A 23,679-nucleotide genomic window follows, 5' to 3' on the forward strand; every position below is an offset into this window, starting at 1 on the left:
GACTCGAAGCATGATGAATCGGAGGAGAGGGACCATGGCGATAGAGATCATCATTTGAAAGGGCCATACTATGTCAGAGTTAATATGATTGCCTGTGATGCTTATTTATGTTCCTGTCATGCTGTTTGATTCATGTTTTCTATGAGATGGATATGTTTACATGATAGAATAGCTTCCCTAAGAAAAACTAAGAATAATTGATGCCCTTCAAATATCTGCACCTACTTAGGTTTTGATCATTGTTTGGTAGGTCTGCCAAAGTAGGGTGCCATCTTTTATTCTAACTAGTTAGGATGGATGTTGGACATCCACACGCATAGTGTTTGTTTACTTAACAAAGCTATTAAAACGGTTTTGGGCTTTGGGACATAGTGTTGGGGTCGGGGTATTCGATGCCACCCAACAAAGAAGAGTCACATAGGGATATGATTAGCAAGATGTTGCTTACCTATATCACCTAAGTTTCTAGCAGTGATGCCAAACCTCACTAGAACCTAGTTGAATATGGATCTTGTTCCACTATATGTCATAGTGGGAGTATCTTTTGTTAAATTGTTCATGAAAGGTTTACATAAACATAGTGCTAAACTTTGCATATTTATTTCTATTGTAGATCATGGCACCTACTGTTAACGCCAATTCCAGTTTTAATTTGCATTGGATTCTTGAAAAAGAAAAGCTATCTAGAATAAACTTTATTGATTGGTATAGAAATCTGAGAATTATTCTTAAACAAGAGAAAAAAGGAGTATGCTCTAGAGGTTCCCAATCCTGATGAACTAGCGGATAGTGCAATGTCGCTGATCGGAGGGCTTACGAGAAGCATACCGATGATTCACTTGATGTTAGCTGTCTCATGCTTGCCACTATATCATCTGAGCTTTAGAAGCAATATGAGAACACGGATACTCACGATATGATTGTGGGACTCCGAGGCATGTTTGAGAACCAAGCTAGGCTGAGAGGTTCAACACCTCCAAGTCCTTGTTTGCGTGTAGGTTAATGGAAGGCATTCCAGTTAGTCCTTATGTGATCAAGATGATTGGTTACATTGAGAGCCTAGAAAAACTTGATTTTCCCCTTAGTCATGAGTTGGCTACGGATGTAATTCACCAGTCTCTCCTTGCAAGCTTCGAGCCGTTCATTTTGAATTTTCATATGAATAGCATGGAGAAGAGCATGGCTAAATTGCATGGGATGCTTAAGACTGCTGAGGAAAGCATTAAGAAAAGCTCTAGTCATGTGATGATGGTTCAGAAAGATAGCAAGAAGAGAGAGCACAAGGCCAAGGCTAAAGCGTCAGATGAGATCTCGAGCTCAAAGCCTAAACATGTTGGAAAGTCCAAGGCTGGCCCTGCTACTTCTGATGCTTGCCACCACTGCCATAAGCCTGTCCATTGGCAGAGGAACTACAAGCTATACTTAGAATAACTCAAGAAGAAGAAGGAAAGTAAGACTTCCACTTCAGGTATAAATGTTAATTAAATTAATCTTTCTACTCATCCTAAAGATTCATGGGTATTTTATACCAAATTGATGATTCATACTTGCAAATCATTGAAGGGACTGAAAAGGACTAGGAAGTGTGCAACAGGCGAGATGGATGCTCATGTCGGCAATGGTGCAAAAGTTGCTGCATTGGCCGTCGGTGTTTATTCCTTATCGCTACCGTTAGGATTAGTTTTGGAATTAAATAGTTGTTATTACATTCCTGCATTAGGCAAAAACATTATCTCTTCTTCTTGTTTGGAAGAAGATGGATACAATTTCAAAATAAAGAACAAGTGTTGTTCGATTTATTTGAATGGTATGCTCTATGGCAATTGTCCATTGATAAATGGATTATATATTCTAGATCTTGAGGATGTTCCTGTCTATAACATTAATACGAAGAAGCCTCAACTTAATTATTTGAATTCCACTTTTCTTTGGCATTGTCTTAGGTCATATAAATGAGAAATACATGTAGAGACTCCATAAAGATGGTCTTCTTGATTCTTTTGATTTTGAATCATTTGAGACTTGCGAATTTTGTTTACATGGCAAGATGACTAAGGCACCTTTCACCCGTCATGGAGAGAAGTCGAGTGAGTTGTTGGCCCTTATACATACTGATGTATGCGGACCAATGAGCTCTATCGCTAGAGGTGGTTTTCAGTACTTCATTACTTTTACCAATGACTTTAGTAGATATGGTTACATCTACCTAATGAGGCACAAGTCTGAGTCATTTGAAAAGTTCAAGGAGTTTCAGAATGAAACACAAAATTAACTTGGCAAGACAATAAATTTCTGCATTCTGATCATGGAGGTGAATATTTGAGCCATGAGTTTCGTGATCTTTTAAAGCAATGTAGAATTATTCCATAGTTGACTCCACGGGGGATGCCTTAATGGAAAGGAGTGTCCAAACGAAGGAACCGGACTTTGTTGGACATGGACCAGTCCATGATGAGCCAATGTGATCTTCCATTATCCTTCTGGGGATACGCTCTAGAAACTATTGCGTTCACATTAAATAGGATTCCATCTAAAGCTGTAGAGAAGGCGCCATATGAGATATGGACCGGGAAGTGTCCTGGTTGTCTTTCCTTAAGATATGGGGTTGTGAGGCCTATGTAAAATGTTTGACGTCAGATAAGCTCACTCCCAAATCAGATAAATGCTTCTTTGTGGGGTATCCTAGGGAAACCAAAGGATATTACTTTTATAACCGGGAAGAAGGCAAAGTGTTTGTCTAGAGAAAGAGTTGTTTGTCTAGAGAAAGAGTTTGTCTCAGGGAATATTCGTGGTAGCATAGTGCAACTCGAAGAGATTCGGGAACCATCAGAAAGTGCTTCAGCTCCTACTGAACCACAATTGGATGTTATAGAACATGCTGTGGAGACACCAGCCCCATGAAAGTTGTGAAGGATCGGTCGGACAACTGAGAGGTTTATGTTCCTAACCACGGAGCAACGCGATATATTATTGTTGGACAATGATGAACCTAAGACATACTCGGAAGCAGTGGTGGGCTCAGACTGTGGGAGATGGCTTGGGGCCATGAGATCTGAGATAGAATCCATGCACGATAATCAAGTTTGGAACTTAGTCGATCCACCTGACGGTGTCAAAGCAGTTGATTGCAAATGGTTTTTTTTAAAAAAAGATAGACGTTGATGGAAATGTTCACATCTATAAAGGACGATTGGTGGAAAAAGGTTTCAGACAGATTCAAGGTGTTGATTATGATGAAACATTTTCGCCCGTCGTAATGCTAAAGTCTATCCGGGTCATCGTAGCCATTGTTGCATATTATGACTATGAGATATGGCAAATGGATGTCAAAATGGATTTCCTTAATGGAAACCTAAGTGAGGATCTGTACATGACACAGCCTGACGGTTTTGTCAATCCAAAAAAAGCTAGAAAGATATGCAACCTGCAAAATTCCATCTATTGGCTGAAGCAAGCTTCTCAGAGTTTGAATCTTCGTTTTCATGAAGTAGTCAAAGGGTTTGGTTTCATCAAGAATGAAGAAGAGCCTTGTGTTTATAAAAGGGCTAGTGGGAGCACACTTGTGTTTTTGCTCTTATATGTAGATGACATATTATTCATCAGGAATGATATTCCGATGCTTGATGCTGTCAAATCTTCATTGGAAAAGAGCTTTTAATGAAGGATCTAGGAGAGGCAGCATACATATTGGGCATAAAGATCTATAGAGATAGGTCGAGAAGGCTAATCGGATTAAGCCAAAGTACATATATCGACAAGGTATTGAAAAGGTTCAAATATTAGGATTCCAAGAAAGGTTTCTTGCCAATGTCACATGGCATCACTCTTAGGAAGAGTCAGTGTCCTTCGACCACTGATGAGCTCGAGAGGATGAGTGCGATCCTGTATACTTCCACTATCGGGTCCATCATGTATGCCATGCTTTATACACACCCAGATGTCTCCTATGCTCTAAGTGTTACGAGTAGATATCAATCAAACCCGGGTGAAGCTCACTGGGTAACAGTAAAGAATATCCTCATGTACATGAGAAGAACTATGGATATGTTCCTAGTCTATGGAGGTGCGGAAGTGCTCGTTGTAAATGGTTACACTGATGCTAGCTTCCAAATCGACAGGGATGATTCAAGATCGCAATTTGGTTTTGTGTCAGACCCGGTTTTAACGGACAAAATCAAGTGCGGCTTATGTGTGCCCAGGAAGTTAACACACATATGGACGTCATAGGTGAAGTAGAAAAAGCAATACTTTTATTAAATAAACGTTAACTTCTTACAGAATAAAGACTTCACCTAAACATTCTCAAAAAAATTAAACTAAACGACAGCATCTAAACGACAGCAACGAGACAAAAACATCAGCGACCAAGCACTCTATAGGCACCGACTGGAAGACACACTCCTAGAACACTAGGTCATTGTCTTGGAAATCTTCAAAATCTTCCACTGAGCAGCATATGTTTTTGTAGGAGAAAGCAAAGGTGAGCACATAGAGTACTCAGCAAGTGTGGGAAAGTAATGACATGCAGGATTATATTAAGAATAGGCTAACACATGGTATATTTGCGTAAATGCGAGTAATGAAAACACATTTGGACTCAAAAACATTAAGCAGTTATTAAATGAATGTAACCCAAACAGTTCAGCATCTAGCATACAAGGCTCCCCACCTTGCACACCATAACCGTCTAGTACTCCTTGTACTTTATCCAAAACCATCTAGTACTCCCTATACTAGAACCATCACCAACTAGTACTCCCTGTACCAGAACCATAACCATCACCCTCTAATCATGTGAGGATCCAAGTCTCTCATATCCGTGAGCACGGCTGTTATAACAGTTTTACACTCTGCAGAGGTTGTCCATCTTTCCCCATGAGTCAGTGAATTTATGTTGCTATGTTTGCAAGACACTTAACACACGCCAGTGGTGTGCAACCAAGAATCATTGTATGACACTTTCCACTAACCAGAGACTAACCCAGTACTGCCCACTAGGTTTCACCGCCAGGCTTTACGCGAGTTCAACTCCTACCCAGAAGCCCCCTTTTGCGCTGACCCAACACACACTGGGTAGATTCTAATCAGTATGTCACGCCTTACCCATATCAGCCTCGTGGTTGGTACGTTACTTCTTGGGTTGTCGCTCCATGAACCGATCCTTACTTAGGTTACTTGAGCAAACACTAAACCAACATCATAACCATGATAACCATCAAAAACACTTTGCTCAAGGCCTAAGGTTCCATGTTGCTAGACCATTAACACATTTACGACCATTGTTGCATATGTTCATTAGTCAAGATAATGACACTTCTCAACATCCCAAAAGCATGGCTAAGCAATCTACCCATAAAAGACACCTAACCATAAACCATCTAGGTTCCAAGGGATGATAAGGGAAAATCTAGGGAAAACCCTAACATAGGTAACTACCCATCATATTAACAGACATTGCATGCAGTTTAATAAAACAAAACAGTTAAAAACATAGGTTCAATATGATCAAGGACACTTGCCTTCTCCTTGCTGCTACTCAGTGTATTTTTGCTCCTAGACTTGATGTTCCTCAAATTGATCCAGGGCGTTGTCGGCTAATCGCACAATAACCGGCAAACAAACAAACAAGATACACTAAGAACATAGCACAAAACAAAAGAACAACGAGATAAAATCTATCTAGAAAGAAAGACCACTGAAAAATGAATCTATCGGCGCAATAATCGCTTAAAACGGAACTACGACGAAAAAGTTAGGGCTAAAACAAATCTATGGTTTAATTTGAAAAAGAAAAGGGCTTATTTTGAATTAAATAGAAAGTTTTGGGACCTTTTTGTAAAAATAGGGGACCTAATTGTAATTATCAAAAGATCAGGGATTAATATGTAAAAAGGCAGGTGCTTTTTGCTAAAAATAGAGAAGTTCAAGGTCTTTCTTGCAAAATTACCAATTAAAAGGATTATCTAAAATTATTTTTAGATTGAGAAACCTCTTTTATGATGTGGCTGCTGACTGGCTTGACACATAGGCAAGAGGGTTGAGATGGCAGCTGAGGTGGCAGGATGATGTCGCAAAATGGCTGACTGGGTTCAAGTATAAACACGTGGTGCTACGCTATTTGTTGCTGGAGGGGTACGTTCGGATCTAACCTTGGCCGCACAAAACAGATCCGGCGACTCAGAGGAGCTCGGCTATTGGGGAAGGAGGTCACGGTGGCGTCGAGGGGGTTCACGGCGGCACACGGCCGGTAAACTCGCCGGAATCGGCTCCAGCTCGCTGGCGGCGACGACGAGCGGTGAAATCCGAAGAGGGAAGCACAGCGGATCCGTTTTAGGGCTTACCTTGGGCAGGGCGGCACGGGATGGGCTCGGCGACGGAAGGGACGGCGGAGGACCTCGGGATCTCGTCGGGAAGGGGTCTCCAACGGCGCACGAACCAAGGCGATGGCGGGAAGAGCTTTGGTGGTCAGCCACGGTTCTGCTAGGCTGCTCGGGTGAAGCTCAACGGTGCTAGGGCTGCTCGGCAGTGTGCTAAACCGAAGGGCGGCGACAATAGCGGCGGTGGGGCTCGAGATCGGCAAAATCGGCTCAGGACTCGGCAGGTTTGGGATGAGATGAGATCAGGAGAGGGGTTCTGATTATATAGGCGGGGTCTCGCGAGGAAAAAGGGAAGGTGGCGGCTCGTACTCCTATCGGACTCGGTCGACGGCGCGGCGGGCAGACTCCGGGTCGAAGACGACGGCGACGGTGAAGGCGGCTTCTGCGTAGGTGTCTTCGGTGCATTCGGCTGGGGCACGCGACACTGGGCCGGACCGAAGCCCAGGCGGAGGAAGACCGAGGTAGGCCGACTGGGCTGAGGCCGGAAGAAAAAAGAGAGAGGTTTGGGCCGGGGGGGAAAAGGCAGCCTGAGAAGGTTTATTCTTTTCTCTTTTTTTTTTTCTAAATTCAATTTCAAATTCAAATTCAAATGGAGTCATCAGTGAAACTGAGGGGCATAATGGAGGCGGAGCCATCCGAAGCCCCTGGCGGTGGAAGCCTGGAGACGGAATCGATGACGAGGCTGCGGGAGGCAGCCCGTTACCCCCTCAGTGGTAGATGCCGGAAGTGGAGTCATCGGTAAAACTCCAATAGCGCGCCGTTTGTGGGGATGCAGATACAAAGAGCCATGAGAGGGAAGAGGTTGAGAAGACATAAAGAGAGTAGAACATATCATCAGGTCCGTAGGCCGAGATGACACCTTCGAACACAGCTCCATGCCGAGCGTTACCGGAGGCTCCGTAGACACCCTCTACCGTTCGGTAGACATTAGCATCTTGCGGGTGAAGAAGCCATAGCTGCATCGGCTCGGGCGTGCACAAACGGCAACCGTGGCATGCTGTGAGCCGCTCCTGAGGCCATCCATAGGCAAAATATGTACGAGCATGGCTTCCCATGCCTATCCAACCTCAAGCGAAGGCTACCCATGTGAGATATAAGGGAAAGGTAAAATTCATGCAAACCTCCACGCACATGGTAAGTGCACACACCCATTTATTGCGTAGCAGCTGAGAATACCTTTATTTATTACTAGTGTCAGTCGGTGGTCGATGGGACCTGCAAGTGGACTAGCTAGTACTCCTACTAGTATTTTCATCGTTGCTTGGTCCTCTATGGGCAGGCGTCCATTACATCTAGACGCTATCAGCTTGGGGGCATTGGAACGTTGTGTTTATTAGCACCCAAGATCTGCGTTCAAGCTAGGAAATATCTCTTAGGATAGAGCCTACCATGGTCCTCATCCTAGAATGATCAGCATGTTTTTGGGTCAGAGGACATGTGTCACAGCCTGCTGCACACACATGCACTCTGTGTATGCTCCTAACACACGCAATGTCCACGGCAAGGCATGGCACCGCAATGCTTGACTGAGAGTTTGCGTTCAGACATGTCCCGTGGATATTTATTCTCACGGTGCAAATAAGAGTAGTTTATTTACTTGCACGCTCTTACACCTCTTGTTAGTGGTAGCAGTTAGTATTTAATTCTTTTAGTCATGGGTAGCTCGCTAGGCTCGACCATGCCATAGAGGTTAAAATATATCGATGGTTACCTCCTAGCCACTCCTTGTTTAAGAGGCAGTACCTTTAACTCTGTCCAAACTCCAAAGCATGGGTCAGAAAGGTCAGCAACATTTTACGACAATATGCACATAGTGGGTAGTGGACAAGTTTTATTGCACTAGTATGATATGCTTCGACAGTAACATACGCATATGCATCAGGCTTTTTACCATGGCACATGCATGAGTTTTACCATATCTAGCCAAGTATCACATGTCTGGCAAGTCATCGTGGCCATAATTACTTGCTGTTGTTACTTTGACACGTGCACAGTATGGGTCTTGCAAATAGCGTCTCGTACACGCCTTTTCCATTGGACATCATGGGCTTTTTATCCTCCCACCTAGGACTTTGTGAACTGCAACGTGCCGTGTTTCCTTTGCTTCTAGCTGGCAGATTTATCACTGCAGAGGTGCTAGTCATGCCTACTTCATAAAGCTACCTTATCCTTTTAAGTTCTGCAAAATCAGTGTACGGGCAGTAAGCTTCATAGCGGGCTACATGCCGATAGATGACATGCCATCGCTTGGACTAACCATACACAGAGACCCTCCGAAAAAGCACCAGCTCCACTCATGGTGGTCAGAAGACTCTGAGCTGAAGGCCATGCACAACCAACATGCCACCAGAGGCCCGTGCTCCATGCCCCTCCTCCCCTCTGAGCCAAAGACCACCTCCAAAGCTCCTCCGGGCTTAACCCGAACCCTCCAGAGACTGCCTACCTCTATGGCTGGAACCCGAGCGCTCGGCAGTTGGCGCCACCTCCACTGCCACATCGGAAGCCACCTCCAACTCCGACTCACCCTCACTGCCTCTACCAAAGCCATCAAAGGACCCTCCGTATCCGCTTGCCGGTGCCGATTCTGGAGTCGAGTCCAGAGACCCCTTTTATACTCTGTTCCATCCGGAGAAACCACCTCGTGCTGGTGCTTCATAGGCCGGAGGGCCACTCTTCACCGGAGCCTCACACACCGAAGCACCATTCACTGCAGACCCTGTTGCCTAGACGTCGGAGCACCCTTCAGCCAGGGCACACTGCGCTCGACACCAGAGCACCCCTCACTACAGGACTTGTTGCACTCGATGCCGGAGCACCCTGTGCTGCTAGGCTTGTAGCGCTCAATGACAGTGATCTTCCGTCGCTACCCGAGTACCTCCGCGTCTTGCTGCTACTGGAGCCACTCCATGTCGGAGCCCTCCTGTTGCTGCCAAAGTCCATCAGCAATCTACATCAAAGGCCTTCTCCTCCGCACCGAAGCACCTCCACCCTCTACAGGGTCCATCCTCTCCATACCGGAGTACCTCCATTGCCGGAGCTCCTTCGGTCCACTACCAAAGCCTCTCCGTGCTTAGTCCGAGCCTCCTCAGGCTCGCAGCCATGCAGGAGACTTCCACTGCTACACCATCGCACCGAAGCCACACTCTGATTCCGGCTTTGGCCAACCTCCAGGAGCCACTCCTAGCTACGTCTGAAGCCTCTACAAGTGGTGGCTAGATCCTCTTCATGCTTAGGCCGAGCCTCCTCCCGCTCCCAGCTGTGCAAGAGACTTCCTCCATCACACAGTCGGCCGGAAGGCACACTCCGGCTCTGGCTCCGGCCCAACCTCACCGCCTCGCCGGAGGCCCTCCAACTCACGGCAAGGCCGGAGACCCCCTCCAGCTCTACACCGCTATAAAGGTCCTCTCTAGCTCTTGGTCGTGCTAGAGACCTTATCCAGCTCCCTGCCGCTCTGAAGGCCCACTCTCCGCGCTCCACTCTGATGGCCCTCCACTGCTACAACAACAAAGCCCGACTGCGGTCATCTGCTTGCCTCACTTCCTGCAGGAGGGCAGCAGCATGCTCACAACATGCGAATGCAGGCAGGCAGTAGCACGCATGCAATAGGCACACAAGTGGACATCGCAGCAGTGATCGAATCCACTAGCTCATTACACCATGGGCTGCCCTGCGTCGAAGGTCGCCCTTTGGCCACCTCTGCCCAGCTGCACATCCATGCCAAGATACGGTTGCAGGACTCTCCAGCCAAGTACCCGCACCGGTGTGACATCTTGGGATCTCCCAATGCTGTTGCTGCATATCGTCGTCTCGCTTCGCTTGTCAGCAATGAGACCTTAAAGCTAGACAAGCTTTGCATGCATCACTGAGGGCAACACCTATACAATAACCATGCTATCTACTGTTCACACGTACATCCTTAGGAGCAAAATACATACATCATGTAGCTGAAGATAGGGTGAACCAGAGGACCCTACGGCTCACCGCGCGCTTGGGCCGCACCACCGCCGGAGGCCCCATCTGGCCGCCTGCGTTGGACACTCCACATCGAAGGCCACGTTGGCTCCACTCCAGCCACCTCCGCGCCATAAGGCCACCCTTCACCGTCGCACAGCCCACCGACTCACCTCTGAGCTTCAGACCAAAGGCCTGTCTCTAGAGGCTCCTCTGACTATCTGCCATGTCGAAGAGGGCATTGACATTGGAAAACCTCTGCCTGAGGAGATGTCTCAAAAACCTCTGCAAAAACAGAGAGTCTTCCAATACCTCTGCAAAACGGAGATGTTTTGAAAACCTACATAAAGTGGAGATGTTTTAAAAACCTCCTCACCGATAGCATAGCCTCGGTGGTGGAGAGGTCTTAAAGACCTATCATCTAAAAACCCTCCGGCATCTTAAAGGCAGTGCCTCTATGACGGAGAAGTATATCCCTCTACCATCTTTAAGGTCTAGCTAACCTACGTGGTGGAGAGGCAAAGACCGCTCCGGCATCTTGAAGGCACTGCTTCCGTGCTGGATAGGCATATTCCCTCCACCATCGTTAAGGTCTAGCTAACCTACATGGCAGAGAGGCAAAGACCCTTCTAGCATCTTGAACGCATAGCCTCCGTGCCGAACAGGCATATACCCTCCGCCATCTTTAAGGCATAGCTGACCTACGTGGTGGAGAGGTAAAAAAACCCTCTGGTATCTTGAAGGAAAAGCCTCCGTGCCGAAGAGGTATAACACTCTACGCATAAAAATGTGTGGGCCACTTATTCATACATATGCACACATCATACATACATCATACATACATTCATACATACATCATACATACCTACACTTATACATCATACATAAATACTTACCTACGTACATATACATATGCTTCAATATGGTACAACCGTCTTAGAAGCTTCCCTGCCTTGGCTAAGGTCATGACGATAGCGCTAATGGAACACACCCTCCGCTCGCTCGCGTTGCAGAATGTTGCAGAATTTTGCTACACATGTTGCAGAATTTTGCTATTCCCTATCAGAGCACAATATGTTCAAAAGTAAAACCCTCTGACATCTTAAAGACAAAGCCTCCGTACCAGATAAGTAGAAAACCCTATGGCATCTTGAAGGCAAAGCCTTCGTACCAGAGGGGTAATTATTCTCCAGACAGTGACAGGCACAATGCAGGAGCGAAAATTCCAACAAACATGAGTGGGACTCGGAGTACGCATGCTCTGGACGGCTCTGCCTCCTTTACGCCCCTCAGCTTCACCGATGACTCCACTTCTGGCATCTACCGCTGAGGGGGTAACGGGCTGCCTCCCGCAGCCCTGTTGTCGACTCCGTCTCCAGGTTTCCACCACCAGGGGCTCCGGATGGCTCCGCCTCCGTTACACCCCTCAGCTTCACCGATGACTCCACTTTTGGCATCTACCATTGAGGGGGTAATAGGTTGCCTCCCGCAGCCCCGTCATCGACTCCGTCTTCGACTTCCACCGCTGGGGGCTTCGGGCGGCTCCGCCTTTGTTACGCCCCTCAGCTTCGCCGATGACTCCACTTCCAGCATCTATCGCTGAGGGGGTAACGGGTTGCCACCCACAGCCTCGTCATTAGCTCTGCCTCCATTATGCCCCTCAGCTTCGTCGATGGCTCCACTTCTGACATCTACTGCTAAGGGTGTAACGGGCTACCTCCCACTGCACCGTCATTGACTCCACCTCCGTTACGCCTCTCAGCTTCGCCGATGACTCCACTTCCAGCATCTACAACTGAGGGTGTAACGGGCTGCCACCTGCAGCCCATCTTTGACTTCATCTCTGGCTTCCACCGCCAGGGGCTTCGGACCGCTCCACCTCCGTTACACCCCTCAGCTTCACCGATGACTCCACTTCCGGCATCTACCACTGAGGGGGTAACGGGCTGCCTCCCACAGCCCCATCGTCAACTCCGTCTCTAGCTTCCACTACTGGGGGCTCTGAAAGGATCCGTCTCCGTTACGCCCCTCTACTTCGTCGATGACTCCACTTTTGGCATCTACCGCTGAGGGGGTAACGGGCTGCCTCACGCAGCACCGTCGTCGACTCCGTCTCTAGCTTCCACCGCCGGGGGCTTTGGACGGGTCCACCTCCATTACGCCCCTCAGCTTTGCTGATGACTCCACTTCCGGCATCTACTGCTGAGGGGATAACGGGATGCCTTCCGCGGCCCCATCGTCGACTCCATCTCTGACTCATGACACCAGGCTCCGAACAATCCAACCTCCAACGAGCCCCGCTGCGCTTAACACTGAGGGGGTGGCGTCCTACTCTCCTCGGCCTGGCCATCGACTCCGCCTCTGGCTTCACGATGACTCTCCGACAGGCCTCTCCTACGTCAAGCGTTATCACGGGCTCTGGACCATGTCGCCTCCATTGAACCTCTTCATTGGCGGCAATCACTGAGAGGTTTTTACATGGACAAGAAGTGATCCGGGATAGCCTAACTTCAAAAGGGCTGGAGCTAGTTCTTTTTACATCCGTTCACCACTCGAGACCTTGGAACTAGTGGATGAGGGGGTACTGTTGGAGGAATGCTCCAACCTTGACATATTTAGATGATGTATGGTAGCATTATTGTAGAGACCATATTATTTTAAGGGGCTGGGTGGTAATCTCCCCTACTTCTTCTCTCTATAAATAGGCCCCATAGGGCAGATAGACAGGACAACCCGAGGAGACCCCAGGAAGGAATTTTCTCCTCTCATTAGATATGAGTACTCTCTGTAACTAGTTCATAAAAACCATATGAGAAGACACAGGATGCAGGGCTATTATCCTAAGGGAGGCCTGAACCTGGATAACCCCGCGTGTTCTTGAGACCCCTAGAGGTCTTTTCCCATGACACAGAACCACACCCCTTCTCTCGCTCTCTCCTCTCAGCTCACTACTGTCCCTTAGCTTGAGCTTCCTCATTAGAAGAGGCTCTCGCCGTACTCTATTGGGGGAAAGACAAGATTTGCTCCAACATGTATTGAGCATTGCAACATGTATTGAGTCGTTGCAATGCGGTATTGGTTCCCACAAGCTTCTTATAAATGTCATCATTAATAGTTTGTCGATGATCATCCAACAATATTGTAAGTTCTTCCCTCAAAACACACTCCTTTGCATCCGATTCTTCTCCTGCCATAGTTAGTCGAAGATAGAAAACAATGAAAAATAAATTATCCCTATTGACTACTAGGTTGTGGAGGTGGAGTCACAAACTCTCAATCATCTTACCACGCTCTTGCAAGTGTTCTTACCAATCGCCGCAGTTGGCACAACTGATGGATGGCTGGTGATACCTTATCAGGTGCGAGTGAGGTAGTTGCAAGGGGAGAAACCGTTCTGATCGAGGGAAGGTGTAGATTGGACTGGAAATATTTAGTAGCAAGGAATGACAATAATTGAAATCAGATTAGCAAAGCTAAATGAAAAGTCCACGATACTCGTCACAGTTGCTGGCCTGAACACGTTTCTAGAACTAGCTCAAGCAAACCGAAAATTATAACAGACACAAGCACAATGGAACAAAATTCGCAATGCAAACTGATTCTCCTTTTTTTTTAATTCTCTCTCTTTTTTTGCACTCTTGCTTCCCTTTTGGCACTATTTGCTTCTTGCTTGCTTTTTTTTTGCTAATGTGACACAAAATCAAAAACTCTTCTACTGTCTTTTCTATGACCAGTAGGTACGTGGGTCATAAATTTTTCTAGAGAGCACGGGTATAAAGATAATATAAAGATACTATCTCTCTCTCCGAACTTTGGCTACCTCTATTTCCGCTATGAGTTGCCACTCGAACTTTGTTGGACAATGCTCGATATGAAAGGTGTATGGGAGTGTCCAAGAGCAGCCAAAAACAGATATACTCCGACTAGGTTGTGGAGGCGAAAATGAGTGGATAGTTGAATCCGACTAGGTGGTCAAACCCAAAAGGATGGTCGGATCCGAGAAGGTGGGTGATTTGGACTAGGTGGTCAGAGTGACTGGTCGGGACCTCGAGTGGGTGGTCGGAGTGTCTGGTCAGGAACCCGAGTGGGTGGTCGGAGTGCCTAGTCGAACCCTGAGTGAGTGGTTGGAGTACCTGGTTGGTAGCTCGAGTGGGTGGTCATAGTGACTAGTGGTCGAACCCGAGTAGATGGTCGACTCGACTACACAATCTCGACTATAGCAAACAAGGCAAGACCGAGATATACGATGACTAAACAATAAGACTCAACACTATAAACTAGATCACTATGACTCGACCAGTAACAAAGACACCAATGATGGACTCAAACTCAACAACATGAATACTAAAAACAAAAGTGCGGAGGCACAAAGTAGTTTGGACAATGGAAAAAAACTAAGATCAAAATATTTTTGTGGAGCAATTTTCTGGACTTTAGGTAATGAAAAATGATGAGACAAAGGGAATAACTGAGATTACCTAACGGGCAACTGATGCTCTCATACCACTTGATGTGTGTTTGCCCGATCTTCCGAAAGTTAAAATGATAATTTGATTGGTGGAGCTTCGAACAAATTGAGAACCCTCACAAATACTACACCACTACTCTGTGGTGATCAACCTTGCCAATGCGCTGTTGACCTCTCCAAGAAGGCTTTTCCTGCAAGCGAATCGAGAACACAAGCAAAAACAGGTAGATGCAATCTGAATATTGCTAATTCCCAATGAAGTGCTCGAGTTGGGATTCCACAAACAGAACAAGCAGCAAAATGTATAAAACAAAATAATCTAAGCAAACCCAAGCCTAAACTACGATGGCTATTGTTTATATATATAGGAGGGATGTGAGGAGGTCAAACTAGAGTTGTCCAGCCATGGAAAGAGGCGTGCACAACCTAGGCGTACATGATTACAAGACTTAACAAGGTCCAAAACTGTGGCGCAACACCTTGTTTCTTTGACTCTTACTAAACTATAAGAAATATTTAGTCGAGCTCATATCTATTGGAAAGGACTCATCATAAGCTTTCCAGAATGTCTAAGATTGACTAAAACGGACTCGTATGAGAGTTTTTGTTTTTTTACTGATGTGCTATCCTGTGACTCGATCACAACCACGACCATGACTAGAGCTCAGTCTCGAGTCCTAGTAGACTTGGCCTTCGAGGGATGACATCTAGGTAAGGTTGTGGTGCTTCTGCCACATTCCTAAGCAATTAAACATCACAATAATTTAGTAGGAATCCATCCAAGGAAACATGAACAACGAGAAATGAGTTCATCTGGTGGTCTAATTGTCATGCACGTGCTCTTGTAAATGGACCTTGTATGATTTGAGGATTATTGGCGGTATTGATCGTATCCGAAGGAGCCATGGACTCATCACCTCCCGTGTTTTTTGCTGCCAAACTGGGAAACTTCCTTGCACACTTCTCAAATTATGACTCATAGCCACTTGCATAATACCTTAAGCAAGTCTCACGATATTGACGCTTATCCTCCATCTTGCGATCTTGATCGTGGCAAGTCTCTCCCACTCCCGATCCCTCGGGCCGCCTTGTCACTTGCACTGCTATCCCTTTCGCTTGACTTTGTCAACACTCCATCTCATGCTTTGCTTAACCTCCACGTGTACAGTTAGGATCACTCTTAGTTCTACCTAGCTCTGTTGATTATCTAGCACCAAGCTCCCCGTTTAGCCCTGATCTCTCGCCGTTGGTCGCCAAATTCCATCTATCATCTACACACCATAAGACAAGCAAACTCATATCTCCAAATTCATTATAAAGTAGTCTGTAATCAAAATCCTTAGTCAATGCACATCTCAGAAAAGTCATGAACGTCAGATGATCCGGTGTTCACATCTCCTAAGCACCGGATCATCTGGCGTGTTCAATTTGCCAGACCGGGAGTCTGGAATCCTCTCTGCAAGAATTAATCTGATGTGCATTTATACCCATCCCCAGACCATCCGGCGTATACAAGTTTGCTAGAGCCAATTTGCCGCCTCTCTGCAAAAAAAGCTCTGATGTTCATTGATGTCTAATACAGGACCATCCGACGTGTACTTCAATTTTTACTTCTTCGTTTAAATGCTCCTACTACATGTGAATGCTGGATCATCTGACGAGGACATTTTCTTCAGCGCTAGATCATCTGGCGTATACAATTTTCTTGGACTTAGTCACAAATACGCCAACTCTATTTCTGTAATTTTAGTTAGTTATGATCATAATTACAATACATAACCATGCCCATACAGTCTCAAAATCATCAAACTAAATCAACATTATTGTCAATCACTCGTCACATATGAACCAAAACATATTTCAACTTGGTTTCTCATTTTGTTTGTTTAGTTCCAACATCTTAATTATCAAACGCAGAGTTAAAAGTGATCCTAGCTACTTTTAGGTAATTTTCATGAATCTCATCTTCTCGTATTTACGGAGGAATCAGTTGTTGCAAAATAAGTGCCTTCCGTTTTATTCACACGATCAGATGTTGTCCATCGTAAGGAACCTCGGAACCAAACACATCAAGTGGCTGGCATCTCTGATGATTCAAGATGGCTGCGCATGATCAAGCCTTCTTATCCCACACAAATTCAGAAACACCTATTGGAATTTGGAAAAGAGATTGAAATATTATAAGTCCAGACTTTATACTCTCTAGGGAATTAACTTTAGATACTTTTGGTAGCTAGGCCTTGCAACATTATCATCAGGAGAGCACTTCGTTACCTACACATTTGCATTTTGCAGAGGCGCTTCCTGGCTAGTCATACAACAACTGACCTGCCCGAGCCACACCTCGTATTGCTGCAGGAGCATGCTCAGTAAAACAAATCAGTTGCCTCTGTATTGGCACTTGAATCATTTCCAGATTTACAAGCTGGCTAATATTTGAAGGTCACAACAGTGAGCAACACAGGCAAAATGCACCATAAAAAGACACGGTACTCCATTTGAATCATTATTGTACCATCTATATCTGCTATGACACGGTTGAATCAAGTTGCGAGTGCACACGCGGCTGATGCATGTTTGGCATTCTTGATTTTCTGTAGGAATTCAAATAGCATTCGGGCTTATATGGATGAAGCAGACATGTGGGGTGTAATCCTTGCTTACTCTTCTCTGTCAGGTAGTTTAGCTAGCTGAGTCGTGGGTCAGTAGGAGTAGGATCGAGTCCGTTGGAGTCAGTCAGAGTCTGTTAGTTTTACTCCGGTTCTTCAGGCAGATATGCACGACTTGATCGGCTTGTGGGATGGCACAAGACATGGAGATCATGGCGTGCATACAGGCCTCATTATCCACTATTTTGATTGTTAATTTAAAGGAATAAACACCAGAGAAAATGTGTGAGCTCCCGCAACACAAATCCACGCTGAGTTCCGTCTGAATATTTAGTTACTGTAGCATGACATTTTTCGTTTTTCCTTCAGTCTGCACAACCGAGCGATTTCAAAGATTGTGAGAGGGTCTAGTGAGCGATCTGAGTGCTAGATTGCCAACAATTGGTATCATAGCCTTGAGTGAGCTTCTGGTACCATGTCCATTCATTCGAGTTCCTCGTCGACCTCGCCGGCGCGTTCTCAATCTCCTCCGTAGCTCCGCCGTCAAAATTTCAGAACTGGAGGGGATATGACCATGCAACACATGCTGAGGGAAGCGGCAGGCACCGTCGCATACCCCATACTCACCAGCATCAACTACCAGGAGTGGTCGCTGGTGATGAGGGTAAACCTCGAGGCACAAGGCCTGTGGGAGGTGATCGATCCACCATGCAGTTTCATTGTGCAAAGAGCCCCCCCCCCCCCCCCCCAACAAATGCACCATCAGAAATGGCCATGAACTGATGTTCCTCTGAATCATGCTATTGTCGGTCATCAACAATGCTCTCATCTCCTGGTGGGAAAGTTCTCAGATTTCTTGTAAGACATGTAGTTGCACAATTTTTTTTGAGAGAACAGTACGATCGTCCTATGCTGGTTATATATTAAAAAAAACAAAAAGAGTACAGAAGCAAAATTACAAACCAAAAACAAAAAGCAAAAAGTGACCTATGCAAGTTATTCTATAGAGACAAGCCATTGTTTCATCAAATTAACTTGGTTAGCTTTAGCTCTATGGAGAACAAGAGGAAAATTCTTTTTGAAGAAAGTCCACAAAGCTTGAATGGAAGGATCAGCGTCATAAAAAATCCAATCATTTCTGATGGACCAGATACTCCAATACATTAGAATGATGACTTCCATTGCAAAAGGAACAACTAGCTTCTTCTTGAAGAGTCTAAAATTATGCGTCGTACTTAGATTATTATTGACTCTAAGTTGAAGAAGTCCCAACAGTTTCTAGCAAAGTTGCAAAGCATAAAAACATGTTCCTTACTGTCTTTAATCTGAAGAATCCAAAGATCACAAGTATATGACTGAAGATGCATATTCTTTCAGTTTAAAATCTCCCTTGTGTTAAGCCTATCTTTAAGAAGTAACCAAAAGAACATCTTGTGATTCATCTGACAACAAGACTTCCAGTTCCATTTAAAAATGGGGTGGATTGGCCTATGCCCAATAAGTTGATTGTAAGTTTAAAATAAGAAAAGAGGACTTCCCCAAATGTAACTCCAGACATCTTCCTGAATGTTCAGCGTAAGGGTGGAAAGATTATGTTGAAGACGTTGCAACTGAGTCAAAGCCTAAACTGAAAGCGGAATATTGAAAGCTTGATACAAATGATTCAACTGATTTATTTCATGCAAAGTTGTTCTTGTATCTTTGGCATAGGAAAACAACTAAGGATATGCCTGCTGGGGAATAAAACTAGTCCAAGGATATGTAGTTGCACAGTTGGAGAACAACTGCGTTCTCTACTCCATTTCTCTCCACATTTATGACATAAGCCCTTGGCCTTACCATATGCCCTTAGGTTAGCCATCTTTTCTTCCACTGAGAGATTTTTATATGCATCAGAATTGCGGACATTCCTCTCCCTGAATTTGTTACTTTCCCAATGCTACTCCCAAGAGGTAATGGCAGAGGATGAGGCCCACGCTGGATAGGCTTGGCCGCTGAGAATTCTGGTCTGTAGTACTCGTGCTTCTTCACTGTATCCGCCGCTTCTTACTGTAATGAAGCAAGTACACAAACAGTATGTAGGTCCGGTGGATGCTGAACCATAATGGTAGGTCTAATGTCCTCCCTTCGACCATCAATGAACTGCATAATGTAATAACGAGGATCTGTGATCGACTCATAAGCGTCAGAAAAAATATTTTTTTGATTTTTTTCATGTTAAAAGACGTGAATACTGTTTATCAGTCATAAGTGATGGATGATAACTGTAACTCGTCACTTTTGACTTGTAATAAGTGACATTTTAGAGTTACGACTTGTCACTTTTGAACTTTATTAGTAATGGGTCAAGTTTTGATCTATTACCAATGTCCTTGTCCGTTACTTATGATTAGTTATCAGTGACGCATTCGGAAGACCCATCACCCATTTTAGTTATCACTCATCACTTATGATAATTTTTCACGTAGTGGCTGACACATATCGGGGAGCCACATACCTGATAGAGCAAGCAAATTTGGTGACATCTGGATGCCCACAATTTTGTTATACATATAAATATGTATTTATGTCGGATGAAAGGAAGCAAAACAATGGACTGTGATTTATGGGAGTTATTTTCAGAATCAAAGAGACGACTCGAATTTAGTGGTATTTGAACTGAATCTACAAAGTTAATACTGTAGTGACTATGTATTGTTCGTATACCTCATTACCTCAATGCAAAAAGACAACCTATAACGGATTATTGTTTATTGGCAAGCGTAACTGGAGGGAGGAAAACAGAGGTAGCATCGTAGACCTTATCCACGTGTACACGGCAGAAAGAAGTTAGTTTAGTTCTTCTGTCAATCTTACTTCTGATGAAAAACAGGTAAAGGGAAAGAGGGTGGAGGGAGGTCACATACAGGTGGTGTATGTTGATTATAAATGTGCCATGTTGAAATTGTCGAAGTTCCAAGACTAGTGCAGAAATGTCCTCTCTACAAAAGCTGCCAAACAATTGGAGTAAGAAGAAAGAAATTAAACCAAGATTGAATCTAGCCCTTAGCAGTAACAAGTAATACAGAAACACTTAACATTAACATAGGTATTATGTGATTTATTTCAAAAACAAGAAAGCATAGTAAAAGAGAGGGTACAATTCTAGCAATACTTGGAGGACCTGATTTCCAATCATTTCATCTATGCACACATATCAAAGTGAAACATCTGAAAAAAGTATAATGAAATCGGAAAAGGGTAGTGAAAGTGACCTGATGGAAGTACAAAGAACAGGAATAGGATGATTTGACACATGATGGGAATTTCAAAAAACCAAAAGGACAATATTTGCAAGAAAGTGACTCAATTCTGCAACTAACCATGAAAATGCCAAAACCATTGATGCATGGACGATAAAAGTATACGAGTCGCGAATGGGATATGGGACAACATAGTTATATGAAATAAATGCAAAATTGAAATGAGTACCTTAAAAACTCCAATTGAGATGGGTCACCATTACTATAAAGTGGGCTAAAATTTGACTTTTGATCTATAGCTTGGGTGGACCATTGGAGACCGTAGATCATAGAGCTCAATGAAATTAGTGAACCCAAGATATTTAAATTGTTCGATAAAAAATTAAAAAAGAAAAGAGAGGGCTACTGGCCGAGTTGGAGTCCTGCCCGAGTTGGTCAGTCTGCCACCTCCTACCTCGCAATAAAGCAGTGCCAGATGCTGGGATTTGAGGCCACCACCTTTCTGGAACCATGTGGGTACCTCCCGCCCTATCGCCGTCCCTATTCCTGCCCTTGTCGAAGCCGTCGGAACCAGCTCACTGCCACTCGCCGTCGCAGGGCCAGGTCACCGCCATTTCCCTGCCGACCATCGCAAGGGCACCATGCCTTAGCTTGCGGCAGTTGTGCATGCCCTAGCTCTTCTAGTGAGCTCCCAAGCCATGAACCAGACAATGAACAGGAGATCGAGAGCAGGAGATTGTGAACAGGAAGAAGGAAGGCAGGAAGTAGGAGAGAAGGAGGAAGGGAGAAGAACAAGAAAGATGAAGAGGAGGGAAATTTCGGGAATTTCATCAAATTCTCCACCAATTCGAGATCCACATGTCAAGAGTAACATCTATTTATTCCCTAGCTGTTTATAGATGAATTTTGATGGTTGGATTCATCACGTGGATTAGGGATTGGTAGTTGGATTTGCGTACAATGGGTTTAATTCGAAAACTAGAAAAATTCATGTCAAATTTGGCCATAATATTAAATGAAAGTTGTAGGTATCATTGATTTGGATAAGCGGTTGAGGAGAAATTGTCAAAACATTGCTCATGTTTAGCAAGTTTTAATCTAAGTAGTATTTTGTTTATCTGGTTTAATCAAGTTAGACAGAAAACTTTGCTCAAGGTCATAAAAGAAAAGTTGTATGAAATTTTTGGTAGATGTCCGATGACGATGAATAATGGAAAGTTACCATATCCGGATACCCCAAGATGTCTCGTCATTCTTGGAGGATATCTTTATCTCTGGAAAGAGGATCTATGGGAAAAAGGAAACTACCCGCAGGTACCCAAGGTTCCCTGTAACAAAAAGTTTTATCTCCAAGGATAGGAACGAAGAGTTCAAAGGACGTACAATACCACTATATATATATGGAGCCAAGGAACTCTATGGAGGGGCGAGTTCCACAAGCCCATACAAGCCAACAAAAGGTAAGAAGAAGTCGTCAATTAGGTTTAGATACATCAAGGCTAACCACATCCCAGTATAACAAGCTTAGATAAATATAATACAAACATAACGTAGGGTTATTATCTTTAGGGAGGCCCGAATCTGTATAAAAACACATGTATGTTTCCTTGTGGTTTGTTTACTCAAAGCACCCCCTCATTCTTCAACAAATTCGTTAGATCAGCGATTTACCAATCATTGACAACTGGTGTCGTCCATGGAGATCATGACAAAAGGCGTTAAATAGCTCATGTAGATCGTTGATAAGTTTGCTAAGGCCGAGGATATGCTCTCTATGTTAAGGAAAAGACTGAGGGAATCAAGCATCCTCAACTTGAGCTTAGCAGTGACAAGGTCCAGAGCAAGCAAAGAAGAACACCAAAGGAGATAAGGGTAAGAAGGGTAAATCTGGTGAAGTTTTTGCAGATCTACCTGATGTTCATCCCAACCAGCGCTCCGGTCCTTCCCAAGGCAAAAGCTTTACACCAAGTTCCGGCAAACAAGACGAGAAGCCTTGGTGCAACTTCCACCAAACCGACAACCACAACATCTATGAGTATCATCTTTGGAAAAAGTTGGTCAAGGTAGAAGTAAAAAAAGTGGCCAAGGGAAAGAAGGTCCAAGTCATGACGCAAAGCAGGGACTCCAACTAGGATGGCAGTGAGGATGGCACAGACATGATGTCTTTCCAACCGAGTGAGAGGACGATCGACCACATATTTGGTGGTTCTACATCCTACAAGTCCAAGCGGCAGTAGAAGGCAATGGACCAAAGAGTCATAGCCACTATTGCTAAGGGTCATCAAGTCGTGAAGTGGTTAGACATCAAAATCTCCTTCCGCAAAGAAGACTACCTCGATAACTATGTAAGATCAGGATGCTTCCTAATAGTGGTTGAGCCTACAATAAATAATTGTAGGGTCACCTGAGTTCTTATCGATGGATGGAGTTACCTCAATATCCTCTTTGCTAACGCACTCGAAGGAATGCAGATCTCTTATCTTCTATCAAGCTAGTTACTCAAGCCTTCCACGGTATAGTATCCAGATCTTTGGCCACTCCCATCAGCCAGATATCGCTACACGTTACCTTTGGAAAGCATGAAAGTTTCTGAACAGAAAAAAATTATGTTTGATGTGGTCGATTTAGAGACGGCATATAATGCCATCTTAGAAAGACTTTACTCTTGCCAAATTTATGGCAGCTACTCACTACACCTATCAGGCCATAAAGATCCCCGGACCTGAAGGAGTCATCACCGTCAAGGGTTGCCCTAAAGCATGTCTCTGTTGCGAAAAGCGAAGTCTCAACATGGCAGTTCAACACCAACCAAGCAAGGAACCAAAAAGCTCAAGTTACAAGGTGGATAAGAAGCCTTAAGGGCTCGGCTTCATGATTCATCCGAAGCCCACAAAATAGTGCCTACGCTACCCAAAAACAATAAAGGTCACTGCATATCGGCTTAATTTATTCTATATGGTTTAGGTTTAAGATATGGGTCTACAGAGCTCAAGGGCCATTAGGAGTTCTCTATATGTTCTAGTGCAAGTCCT

The sequence above is a fragment of the Phragmites australis genome, chromosome 7, assembly GCF_958298935.1.
Source record: "Phragmites australis chromosome 7, lpPhrAust1.1, whole genome shotgun sequence".
In the NCBI taxonomy this organism is placed as follows: Eukaryota; Viridiplantae; Streptophyta; class Magnoliopsida; order Poales; family Poaceae; genus Phragmites; species Phragmites australis.